At 47.8% G+C, this 13508-nt stretch overlaps 1 protein-coding gene across 1 annotated transcript in view; it reads left to right on the forward strand.

Annotated features, from left to right (window-relative positions):
- The window catches only part of ABTB2 (ankyrin repeat and BTB domain containing 2), a 170769-nt gene that overhangs the window by 31571 nt on the left and 125690 nt on the right, over positions 1-13508 (forward strand). The gene's annotated exons all lie outside the window — the stretch shown is intronic.

Genomic DNA, 13508 nt, shown 5'->3' on the forward strand with positions numbered 1-13508 from the left:
AAGGTAGGCCAGCTTCCCTCCTGAGCCCTGAGATGATACTTCTTGGTATTTCTTCATCAAAACACCTTGTTTCTCTAAACGGTGGTTTTCCTGAATTACTTGGGTTGGTGGTTAAGCTGCCCGAGGAAGACCTGAGAGCAGCATGTTGGACCCTTATCACATTATTTGTCACCTCCCAACTCAGAACACTGAGTTTCAGTTCCCCAGCTGGCACTCAGTGGAAAATAATCCCCTGGGCTTTTGGACTCTGTACTTACGTGGTGATTCACGATCCAGTAAAACCACCTTCTTTCAGACCGCCCGAAATCTAAGTTGCTGTTTTGATGATTTCTCCATTGTGAGCTTGGTAGCTCAGACTCAGTGCCATCATGGCTCTGCCACCAGCTGGCCAAGTGACCTCTGGCCAGGTCCATGACCCCTTAGAGCCCACGTTTCCTTCTGGGGAAGTGTTGAGGTGTGACTTCTGTAGGTGGTCTCTGGGTAGCCTTTAAAATCAGTGACTCTTAATCATGTTGCTCAAGAGTTCCCCTTACTGTTTCTGTCAGATTTGTTCTTAGTCAGCACACTCACTGAGCACTCTGGGGACCAAGTGCTGTCATGGCAAGGGACAGTACAATATGGGGGAGAGGGGACAGTCCCAGCCTCCTTGCCTACAGGAAGGTTATAGTCCCCAGGGCAGACAGGCCTGTAAACAGCCGCTGATGTCTGTGATGACACTCTGAACAAATGGCAGCAGAGTCAGAGGGCACAGTGGCCTCAGCCAGCCCTCATCAAGCACACCTAGGGTGTAAACAAATCTCATAGGTGGCACGTTTAACCTACCCAAGACCGGTCGTGTTTTTATTAAGCATCTGAAAATCCATGCTGTGAAGTACACAAGGGTCCTTCCATGTTTTCTGATTGGAATTCCTGTAGCTCTGTTGATTCTGTAGTTACCTGCTAGTTTGGGACAAACAAGCCCTTTGCGTGTCTCTGGCATGGGGGCTGAGTGTCGTGCCCAGATCTTTCTGTTCTTTCCCATGTGCCTTTCTGGGCTTCCCCACTGAGGTCATTAGTGTGTGGAGGGTGGGAACTGTGTCATGAACCGCTCACCTATCCCGGGTTTCACCACTGCCTTCGGTCCTTAGTATATCCTGAATGTTGTCAGGACAGGCCCAGCTGAGCCTTATTTATTGGAAACTCTGTATGCCGTTTTATTGTTGCAGTTTTCTCACATTCACATGCACAGTGTGTTTCAGTCTATCTATTCTGCAGCTCACAGATGATCTGTAGTTGGGTTTCAGCAGCACTCGTATTAACAGGAACTTAGCTTTGCTATTTTCACCCCTCAGCCTGGTATGTTTGTAGTTGGTGATGAAATATTTGTGGTAGACCCATGTTTGCGCCAGGTCACTCACTTGGGCGTGTGAGTTTGGGGGAGCAGATGAACAGAATTTAAGAGAGTAGCCAAAGAGTATCGTTGCGTCCCAAAGAATCAGGAGGCCCAGGCCATTGACTGGGCTGGACCTGGAGCTGAGTTTAAAATGAAATCATTTCTAGAAAGTAAGTGCTTCCTTACTCTGAGGAGTTCTTGTTTATCCAGACGGTCTCAAGTTGCTGACAGTTGGAGAAAGGGCAAAAGGGAGCCATTTGCAACGTTTCAGATACTCGTGTGACAGGTGCTACTGTGATGACCAAAGTCTGGGACTGACCACAGAACCTAGCCTCCTGTTGGCTGCCCTCGGCTGACAGCTGTCGTCTCCCATGGGGCCTCTCTTCTCCCCACCCTCCGCCCCCTTCAGAGGCTGGAGCAGGAGTTTCCATCTTGCTGGGTGGGTAAAGCAGAGTAACATCAGCATTTTTAGCATTGTTCTAACAAATCTGGTCATTTGGTCCCAGAGTTGGTTCTGGTCATGTCAAGCATTGAGTCAAAGCAAAATATTTTTTTTTCCCCTTAAAATTTGAATTTCACATGTTTAATTAGCAACTTTGCACTGGTTAGCTGTAAATTGCTGTATAAGCTGGTGGTACAAATCCTATGCCTCCTCAGGTCCCTTCTCTGTGAAGGGACCGACTAGACCAGGTGTTTTGGGATTCCGTGTGTGTGTCTCGTCAGAGGCCCTGAGATCCTGCCATGATGGGTGGCAGCTCCTGTGATTGCTAATATGAAAAGGGGAACTGAATTTGAGGACACCTCTGGACCTAAGAACTGGACTGGTTGTGTAAAAAAGCCTCAGGGTCACGGCCGGCCAGAATGCGCCCTTCCTTCCTGCTGTGTTTGCGAAGGCTTGTGGGTAAGCTGTGATTTGGGTAACAGGAGGAGAAATGGAGAAGACAGCTGGATGGGGGAGAGAGAGTAGAACAGGAACCCAGAACTTGCCCGTGGAATCAGTCTAATTGTTTCCATTCCTCCTCATGAGTCTTTGGAGCTACTCCCCAAAGCTTTTTGGCCGCCCAAACACAGCTTTCCATTGTTTCAGAGTCTCCCAGAGACAGGCTTGCGAACCTGGGACAGCCAAACCCCAGACCCCTCGGAGCTCCAGGTCAGGAGGGTGGTGGACACAGATCACCTCACATAGACTCACTTCTCTCTATCAGCAGAAACCAGTCAGCCTGAACTGGGTGTGTTCATTCAGTGAAATCCAGGAAACCTCAGACCACTGGTTTTAATCTGGACACTCACTCTATGGTAATTTGGGCTCCTCGACCCAGGATCTGGTCCCACTTAGGTTCCCAAATGCCAGGCGAGCTTGTTTCCACAGAGAGCGTGTCTGCCACTCACGTGGCCTCCTGCAAACGCCGACCGTCCAGAAGACAGACTCGCTCAAGTGCAGGCCTCCTTTTAATGTGGAATTTTGAACTCTCCTGGCAGGGATTTTTCCAGTCTTCATTTTTTGAAAAGAGGGTAAGATAATACGTGGCAGCCTTTCTGGAGAAGTCATTTGGAGAGACGGTCTGGGACGTGGCAAAATGAGAATCGTTGAGACCATTATGGGGCTGATAGCACCTTGTAAATCCCCCATGTCACTCAGTTGCTCACAGCCAGCCCTGAGAGATAGGGCCAGCCTCATGGGATACAACCTGTGGGTGTCTTGGGGCCCCCACTCAGAAGGGCCCCGCGCTTAGCTTAATGACCTGTTGTCGCTCCCTTGAAATTCTTAACTTTTGAACGAGGGGGCCCCCTATTTTCATTTTGCCCTGATCCCCATAAGTCATGTAGCCAGACCTGCCAAGAAGGTTCAAGTACAGGGGGCAGGTACATGGGGTGAAGGCTGGGCTCTTCCACTTATCAGCCGTGAGACCTGGGACAAAGGGCACAGTCCCATCCTGTACCTCGGCCTTGTAGCTGCTGTGAAGAGAAGAAAAGATGATGCCCTCAGCACTTAGCACAGTGTGTGGCACACAGTTGGCCCTTGAAAACACATGTCTGCCTTACTTTCCATCATTCCTTTCTTCAGGCAGCACATACTATAGAACACACATGCTATGGAATGAAATGTGTGTCCCCCACCCCACGCCAAGCTCAGGTTGAAGCCCTAACACTCAAAATGATTGTATCTGGAGATAGGGTCCTTAGGAGGTAAATAGGGTGAGATGAGGTCATAAAGGTGGAGCCCTAATCCCATAAGAGGAATAGGAAGAGAAAGATTGAGAGAGAGGTCTGCCGCGTGAGGACATGGTGAGCAGGCAGTTATCTGCAAGCCAGGAAGAGAGCTCTCACCAGAAACCAGACTTTCATGGACTTTGATCTCAGACTTTCCAGCCTCCGGAACTGAGAGAATATAAATTGCTAATGTTTAAGCCACTCATTCTGTGGTATTTTGTTATAGCAGCATAAACTAATGCAACATACTGTGTGTGCCTGGCATTGGGTCAGAGATGGGGTACAGCTACCTCATTGAGGAAAACCACTGTGGTCCCTGCCTTCATTGAGGTTGGAATATGAGCTCAGAGCCACTTATCCTTCCCTGAACAGACTGCAGAAGTTTCTGTTCTGTCTCAAGTTATTTAGAAAGAATAGCCTCAAAGTCTGGTGGGACCAGCAGGCCCCGGGGATCTCCAGGCTATGTGGAGTGGCTGTTCATCCAGTCGTTCACATGGCCCTTAGGGAACCCTCACTGGGTTTGGGATGCTGGGTACCACAGAATTAAAGCCACACACGGGGGAATAATCCCAGGTAGTATTTCCCACGGTCACTCTGTCACTGGCATCCGCCCTTCCCCTTTACCCTTGTACATACTGGGACCTGAGGCCCTGTCAGTTTCTGAGCGTGTTTATTCATTTTCTTTACTCATCACACCACAGGTGGTGGCCCTCACCCCAGCACTGTGTCAGCCAGGTCGTGCCCTCTTACCTGGCCCCCTACACGCACACTTGGAGGAGAACCCAGGACGCCCTGTAGGTGCTGGGGGACGTCCCTCTCCCAGGGCAGTGGAGTTGAGGTTTTTACACATTGAATCTCTGACTTCTTGCTACTCATCGCAGGGGTAGTAATAATAGTAAGGGACAGTTTGCAGCACTTTAATGAGTGTTTACATGCCAGGCACTGTTCCCGAGTGCTTTACACATATTAACTCATTTGCCATAGAGTTGCAAAGTCCTACTGCTAACCCTATTTCACAGATGAACAAACTGAGGCAGGTTAGTGCTCCACAGTGGCACCTCCCCCACTTCCATAGCGTGGCTGATATCATCATCCGTGTGTGTGCATGTGTGGTTCCAACTCCCAGCGTGTTTGAGGCGACTTCTCTAGCCGTCTGCCTGTCAGATGCCCTGGGTTACAATGAGTAGCTTGTTTACAAGAGAAGGCAGGGCCGCTCCTTCACGAGGGAGCTTCTGAATCAGTAGGTTTGGCTCCTCTGATGAGTCTGATAGTGACGCAGGTGCTGGCTCGCCTTCTGAGCCAGGTGGCCTGCAAGGAACGACCAGACACTTGAAAGAATGTGGTCAGACCACATCCTACCCAGGAGACAGCTGGGGTGCTCCGGAGCCAGCCAATGAGATGCTCCATCTGCAAGCCAGCCCTCCGCAGTGCGCACTTGGGGTGTCTGGTCTTCCTCTGACTGCTCTTCCCTCTGCCAGCCGCTCTCCAGCTGCTCACCTCATTCCACAGAAGGCTCCAGAACCCCCTGAGCAAGAAAATGCACATGGGCTCCTGTATAAATGGCTCCACTAACAATGACTGTCGTTCACCCTTTCGGTCCTTGATCCATTTCCAAATCAAGAGTATAGATTGGATTTTAGTGTATCTCATTTGCCAAGAGAGATTATTATTATTATTATTATTATCTTTTTTTTTTTTTTTTTTTTTTTACAGATCGTGGGTTTTAGAATCGCCTAGGCTTGTGTTTGAGGCCCAGCTCAGCCACTTGCTAACACTGTAAGCTGAGACAAGTTACTTACCCTCTCTGAGGTTGTTTCCTCCTGTACAGGAGACTAATACACGCTATTGCATAGGGTTATAGAGAAAATTCAGTGTTTCAATGCATGAAACACACTTGCATAGTTCATGGCATATAGTAAGTGTTCAGTAAGCATATAGTAAGTCTTAAGCACAGTCTGAGATAAAAGAGTGTCTTTGGAGAGGCTTTGTTTTTCACAGATCAGTTGAAAGAAAAACAAAAAGGAAACTCAGGATTGTAAACCAGTTTGTATGGGGAACATTTGAGAGTGGTCCTTTGGATCTAGGAATAAGAAAGTACTGAACACTGCACTGGGGCCAAAAGCCAGAAAGGTTCTCATACAGCCAATGTTGGTCCAGCCCTATGGCTTCTCTGTAGTTCATCTCCTAGAATCCTCCAGCTAACCCCTTTAAAGGTCATTTTCCCCAGCCCCCCAGTTCACAGTTGAGAAAACCCGCCCAATCTTGCAGATTTGAACCCAAGGCTTCTGACCCAAGAGCCAGTATTTCTCCCCTCTTAGTGACCCTCTGAAAACGAATGGGGAACGTGAGTTTTCCTGGAGCTCCAGGGTTGAAACCAACTGTTTCGTGTGCACCGGATGTGCTCAGTCAGTTCGAAGAAGCCTTTTCAGGCAGAACCACCTGTTGTTCCACAGGATTATTTTGAGTGACTTTCTCTGAACGCCCTGGCGTTTAGAAGTCCTGTCCCAAGAGCGTGGTAGTTGATTGCTCCCTCATAAGCATGTTTGCTTCTTCCTTCACTATAGGTTTGAAACAGTGTAATTCCCCTAAGGCAGAACGCTAGTAACCAGAGCTGTGTTTAGATCATTGCCTGCCATTCAAAATGGACACCTTATTTAAAACATTTTTTTTTCCATTTATACTCAGCCCTGGAGAGCAACCTCAGCTACTATCTTTGAAAGAAATCTCTTTCTCTCTCTCTCTCTCTCTCTCTCTCTCTCTCTCTCTCTCTCTCTCTCTCTCTCTCTCTCTCTCGTTAAAATGTCAGTGGCAGCTTCAGATTTTCTACTTAGGTAAGGCCCTATGCCTCGGTCTGGTTTCAGGGAGTGGCTGAGGGCTTAAAGTTTCATGCGCACTGCAGGCATTCAGTTTTCTTTTAGAATAAGTTGATTTGAGTTGGTTTGGAGCTAAGGGTAACTGTGAGGACAGCTGAGGCCTTGTCCAAGCCATTCTGCTGTTTGCATGATTAAACATCACCTTCGGTATTTTTAGACCTGTCCACAGCTGATAAATTTAGAAGCACTCGCCGTGTGCCTTCCTGGGTCTGTAGCATGGAAGTGTTATGTTCCTGTCCAACTTCACCTCACAGGCAAAGCTCTCAGAGGGCTGAGGCAGCCCTTCCGGGGCCTGACAAGCCAGGGCGTGCGTGAGGCCTGCCAGCATCCACTGGAGTGAGGTCCATGGTCGTGGGGCAAGCTGACAGGCACAGAGCTAAGCAATGGTACCTTCTCCCAAGAGAGAGGAGGCCAGAAACAGGGCAGTGGAGGGGGTGGGCCGTGCGTGCGTGGGACCCCTCAGGAGCAGAGAAATGACCTCTCTACATGGTGTCCCTCAAGCCTGTGCCACCCTAAGCCTGGCGGGTATCCTCCCTCAGGACCTGCCTCCCTTCCAAAGCATCACACCTGTGACACGTGCATTTGTTCTTGTGCTGCTTTTGAGTGTTCCGTGTGCGAGGAAGGTTGGGTGACAGTCAGGGGGGCTCGTGGCGGGACGTGCGTTAAACAGCATAACTGCCATGCAGACCACCCCTGGAGGAGAACCGTGTGCTGCCTGGATCGGGGGCACCCCCACCCCCAGGAGGGTCAGGAAAGCATCCTAGACCCAAGAACTGAGGAGAAAGGACTTGACTAGACAGAGTGTGGGTGCTGGGGGGAGGGGGGAGGAGGAAGGAAGGGAGGATTGGGAGGAGGGCACAGCCTGGGTGAGAGCCCTGAGGCAGAAATAAGCAAGGATGTAAAGACTGGAGTGGCTAAAGCTGAGTGCAGGATTCATGAGGCTAGAGCAGAGGTTGACAGGGTCAGACTGTGCTCGAAAGGAAGGATTGTTCTAGCTGGAGTGGAGGGTCGGGTGCGTATTTTGTGGTGGGGGTGTGTGAGGAGGAGACCGGTATGGAGGCCGTGGGGTGCGCCAGGTAAGAGTGAGCAAGCTGAGACGAAGGCGGCAGTGGAGATCAAGAGAAGTGGGTGGTTTGAAGGACGCCACACTGACAGATTTGGCAGTTGACTGGATGATATTGGAAGTGTTGGGAAGACAGGTCCGTCAGGACTCAGGTTTCTGGCATTCACAGCAGGGTGGAAGCTTTAATGGGGGACGTGAGGGGGGCGGCAGTGGTCAGCACACAGGGAGAGGACCAGGTGTGGGACATTCTGAGACTGGGGAATCTGTCAGACACCCAAATAAAGTTGTAAATAGAAAGTTGGATAACGGATCTGAAAATAAGGACTTGAAAGTCATCAGCATACAGAAGAGCAGTATTTAGAGGCACTTCTGGAGTCTTTCCTGCTCTCAGCTCCTCTGTGCCTTATCTCATTTCATGGACAGGCAGGCGACACATGCTTCTCCCCTCTTAGGAAGAGAGTGGAGGCCCAGGGGTGGAGGAAGGCACCTCCCCAACCACACGGTGAATTAGTCTCAGGCCCAAGTGATCTGAAACTCACACTACGCCATGGTCAGAAGCAACTCAACCTTTGTGAGGCCTAAAGTTTATAGCGTTTAAGAAAAGAATCCAAAATTACACAGTGAAGCATAAAAAAAGAGCATTTATTTAGAATGAGAAAAATACTACAACACATTTTTGAAGCTGACCCATGTCCCATAATCTAGAAAAATCATTTTATTAAAACCTGACATACCATGACAATACTTTCTCTCCCCAGTTTTTGGCTTTGATGTCTGCTTCATATGACGATGATTCCGTACTGGTTTCTGTAGGAGTAGTTGAGTCTTCCCTTTAGAATAGTGAATCAAAATTTCTGTTCTGCTTTTATCTTTGATAGTTTAGAAAACTTTCTTTGGGCTTTATCATTCATTATCGGTGATGTTGGAAATTTTATAGGATTGTTGTCAAATTTGGGGAAACGGCAATCACATTTCTTTCACGTACGAGCGGTGAGATTTGAAACATTTTCCCACGGACAAGCTCCTGGCTCCCTGCATTTGGAGCTTTATTTCTCCTTCACGCCCCCACACTTCTGGTGCTGAGCCCTGTAGTACCCGTTCATATCTGGATACGACCTCTGGCCCTGTGCCCTGGGCCAGGACACGTTCTACAGTAGGAGTACCTGATATCATTGGTCCACTGGGTTGGTTAGTGAAATATTAACTGTACGTGAAAATGACTGCTAACCATAAACCCTGCTGACTGCGGCCCCAGCTCAGCTGCCCTTCCACTGACTCCCAGAAATGCCCACCCAGTGCATGGAGTGGGTCACGAGACGGAAGGTCAGTTGAAGTGAGAACAGATAGTGACCGTAACTGATATAGTTAATAGTAAGTTTGGCCAATTTTTATGAAAACACGTGTCCACCTGAACACATGGCTCTACCCCACCAAGGGTTCTGGAAGGGACCTGTGTGAGTAGGGGTGGCCTGAAGTTTAAGCTTCCTTAACCTCATAGTACACCTGCCTCTGCTGAAATCTCAGCCCATCACATTACAATAAAGCTCCTTCACTGTTTAGGCCCAGAGTATTTTAAAGGCATGTCACATCGTTTCCTGCTATCTTAAATGGCAAGAGCTGAGCAGATGTGAATGTGTTCTTGGTAACTCAAGGTATAAATATTCTTAGAGCACTGAGTTTGCTCTAAGGGAGTGAGTCACTCAGGGACCCCAAGATGTGACCCCAATATTAACTGGCCCCGTACTTAGCCTTATGTTAAGTTTTTATGTCTGCTTTCTCTTTTTGTAAATTTGTAAGCCGTTCGAAAACTATTAGCTATCATTTCTTGCTGCTTTGAACCGGCTGTGGTCTGAGAGAACCAGCCGGCTTCCTTTCGGTCAATAGGCTCTTCTGACTACCTGCTATGTGTCGGGTGATGATAGGCTGGGAAATGTACATCGCGTGGTAACGATCAATACAAAGGAGCATCCGTTGGATGCTTGCTCTGTATGAGGTGTTCTAAGCCCATCACATGCACCCACTCACGTGATCCGCATAGTAAGCTATGAGGAGGTGCTACTGTTATTCTTACCTGGCAGGTGAGGAGGCCAAGGCACAGAGAAGTGAAGAGACTCGTGCATGGTCGTGTAGCAAGCGATGCAGGGCTGGGATTCCATCGCAGACAGTCTGGCTCCAGAGCCACACTCTTAGCCGCTGTGCCCCACGGCTGCTCTTTGTGTAACCTCTCATCTCACAGGGCCCTCGAAGGCAATGTTTTAGATGGTATTTTAAGAAGAAGGAAATCGAAGTTAAATAACTTGCCCGAGGAATTGGTTCCAAAAGACCCGCCTTTTTTATTCCACCCGGTTGTAACTCTTGAAGATTCATCTACTATGGGGCCAGACTCATAATGTATGAGTTGATAATGTGTGAAATCAGACCCAGAGAGCATGATCCGTCTCCAAGGACATGATACACTCTCGAATGTATGTGAAAGGAAAGACCTGTGGTCTGAAGAGCTCTCTGGTGAGAGCCGTGAACAGGGTTCACGGCATTTGTGTTGATGACTCAGGCTCTTCTTCATGTCCTGGTCATCGGCTGAGTTCTGGATGGTGGGGATTGCTGACCATCTGGGCTCAGGGTACGTGAGCTGTTGAGTTATCCCAGAGTCCTCGGATGCAGCAATAACACACATTAAACATAGGAGGAGCTCGGGGAAGACCTAGGTATAAACATGTGACCCAGTTGAGAGACTATGGTTGGTCAGTTCTTGGTTCTGATCTCACCGGTATTTTAGAGACTCAGTTAGTTGCTCTGGACTTCTCTTGTCTGTGTCCCCGTGCAGTTGCCCTCTCAGAGCCCTCCGAGCATTGGCTGCCATTTAACAGTTCTGGATGCACCAGGAGGGAGTCGGGGTGGGTCAGGACATCGTAAGGGTTCTTAGCGTGATTCATTCAGAAAAGCATGCCGGCAGGTCAGCCTCACACTCGGTGGCCCCACATTGAGTCTCACTCAAAGTTTTGTTCTGCTTTCCTTTTTTAAAAAAAAACAAAACAGAACTTCCCTGTCACGTTGTTATTGGGCATTTCTTGCTGTGACTGGAAAACCATGCAGGTAAGTGTTGATTCAGTTGGTAGGCATTTTTGAGTGTGTGTTATGTGTTGAACTCATCAGAACACTCATACAGCAAAATTTTCTAAATGTAATCAAGTAATATTTGTGTATGAAAAGGACAACGAATGAAAATGGCTCACCTTCCAGTCTTTCTTTTCCTAAAGCAGAAACACGTTTACGGCATGGCAAAAGGTGAGAGCACAAGGGAATAATGGACTGTGTTTTTAAAAGCAACCCCCCAGATTTGTGGTGGGACCCATATGCTTCCAGCTTTATCCCCTTTTATTTTGGGTCGGTAGTGTTGCATAATGCGAAAATTATTTACAGTCATGGAGCTGAGACCTTTGCAAATACTTAATCATCATATAAAAGTTATTCGCTGGACTGTGTTTAGAGAGTGGACCCTGGTATATTTTAGAATTACTTTTCCTTCTACTAAATTAATTGAAGCCAAACTGTATCATTTTATTTAATTGAAATTTTGCTGACTCAGTATTATCAGAAGAAAATGAAATGATACGGATTGATATTAGCTAACATGATTGTATCAATATTAACTTTGAGAATGGCACTGTTATACAGAAAAATATCTTTTATCTTAGATGATACATGTTGAAATAGTGATAGAGAAAGCCACGTGTCTGCAACTTCCAAGTGGTTCAGCAAAAAAGAGAGAAAATAAATGTGGCAAAACTTTAACAATTGGTGAAGCTAGGTGAAGGGTAGGTATGTGGCTATTCGTTGTACTATCCTTTCCATTGCCCTGTACGTTTGAACATTTTCAAAAAGAAAAGTGGAGGGGCAAAAAAATAAAATTACAACTCCCTTTGTCCTCTAATTTAACTGTCTGAAGGCAGAAATCATGAATGAAGTCGAGTGAGATATCAGGTCTTTAATTGCTCCTATTTCCTTACTAAGCTCAGGACCGGTGAATCCTCGTAGCTGCTGGTCGAATATTTACTTATATGATGTGCAAGATTGTTTTCTGCCAGGAAATAGTGTGCTGCTGACTGGATTTGCTGGGAAAGTGGCCTATGAGGTGTTACCACCGCCCCAGTGATGCCTTCATAAGTATCCACTGTTTCGAACTCAAGGCTTTCTTCTTCAAGGGGAGAAAACATGCTGTATGTGAGAGAGAATTGTGTGCACGTGGGAGCAAGCTTATCCCATAAAGACTTCACCGCTCACATGCTTCAGGAAAAACACTGCCAAGAATTAACACACGGGCCCATGCACAGTCTCTCAGGGGTGGGTGGCGGATGTGAGTGTGGACACCTAGCTTAATATTTGGATTTTCAGTCAGGGGGTGCAAAGGCCTCTTTCTAGATCAACTTGCACTATGTGGGGTCTTAATTTACAGTCCACATTTTCTTTATGCTGAGATGTGTCCTCTGATGTGGAAGCCAGTTGTCTGTACGTGTGTGCTGTTGCAGACACTGCTCCAAGGAGTCGTAACCTTACTCAGGCCTTAGGCTCTGATGCCAGCACATGTGGCCAACATTTCTCCTGAAAATCCCTTAAATGGCCTGTAAACTGTGAGAGGCACCTGGGAACTTGGGCGGAGAGGAAGTTACAGGTTCACGGTCCCGTCTCAGGTTCACTCTGGGACCTGTGCCCTTGGAGGAAAATAGCAGCCCAGGTGCCAGTTAGCAGGGCCACTGCAGCCATGGGTTGGTTAGGAGCCCTCTGCAGTGGGCTCTGGACTGCCTGGGTTCAAACCCTGGCCCCACCACTTCCTAGCTATGCGTCCATGGACAAGTTCCTTGAATGCTCTGTGTGTTTTCTCCTCTATGAAAAAGGCATCACACCTACTTCATCGGTTATTAGGAAGATTAAATGAATTTATTTTTAGGACGTGCTTGCAGTGCTGGCAAATCCTTGGTTTCATGTCACTATTTATTACTAGAATTTTTTCCTCCCAAGTGTTCATGTAAATTTCAATGCATTTAAAATGCAAGCCCCGCTGTAAAGGGTAAAGAGTGTGCATGAGAGTTGGCAGTTTAAAAAGAAAAATATTTGATCGCTTCCTCCCGTAGACAGGAAACTTCTCCACTATGCCACTCTTGTAGTCCCTGCAATTGATTAAGATAGCCTTAGATGTACAAGGCTGTTTCTGATCTTCTTATCATCGTGTAAAGTGACACGTGCTTGACTGGTTCATAAAAATGGAAGGCGGAGTTAGAAAGGAAACCTTTGTAAGCTGTCAGATGGGCTGCCTGGCATGGCAGTTCAGAGAAAGTGCTCAGCACAGGAAGTGGCACCTCTTGCTGTGCCTTCCTGGGGCTCTGCCTCTTGACCCATGAAGTGAACTGACCACGCTCATCTTCCCAAGTCCCATACGTTCAGTAGGACCGTGGGGAGTGGGAGATGCTAATTGTGTGGCTTCTCGGTTTGGGTCCCACCTGAGAAAGTGCCTTATGGCCTCTGGCTTACATTGAAGGCCTCAGGACAGGAATGCTGGGAGTGAAACCCATCAGGAGAAAAATCTGCCAGAGACAGGAAACTGAGTTAGAGGTGTCTTATCAGGTGCTGATCTTAACCCTGCCCTCCCAGAGAAGCACCAACAAACTGAGATACAGATACGGTTCCATTTACAACTGCAGGCTTGACAGCAGCAGACCCCTGGGCAGCCTGGAACTCCCTGATGAATCTGTGATGCCTTCTGGGTAATAAATCAAACTGCCAGGAATGTTCCAGCTTCCTTCGGACTAGGGTTCAGGTACAAGTGTTCAGGAGGTCCCGTTTCTGAGGGCTTGGAGGCTCCTTAGCATTCGCTGGTCTTAGGGAACATCCTGATTTACTTGCTGCACCGAGGTATTTTCAAGGCCACAAACACTGAATTATTCAAGGGCCACAGGCCAGCCAACCGACATAAGTTGATGTTCAGAAATAGCCT

The sequence above is a fragment of the Rhinolophus ferrumequinum genome, chromosome 11 (genome assembly GCF_004115265.2).
Source record: "Rhinolophus ferrumequinum isolate MPI-CBG mRhiFer1 chromosome 11, mRhiFer1_v1.p, whole genome shotgun sequence".
NCBI lineage: Eukaryota > Metazoa > Chordata > Mammalia > Chiroptera > Rhinolophidae > Rhinolophus > Rhinolophus ferrumequinum.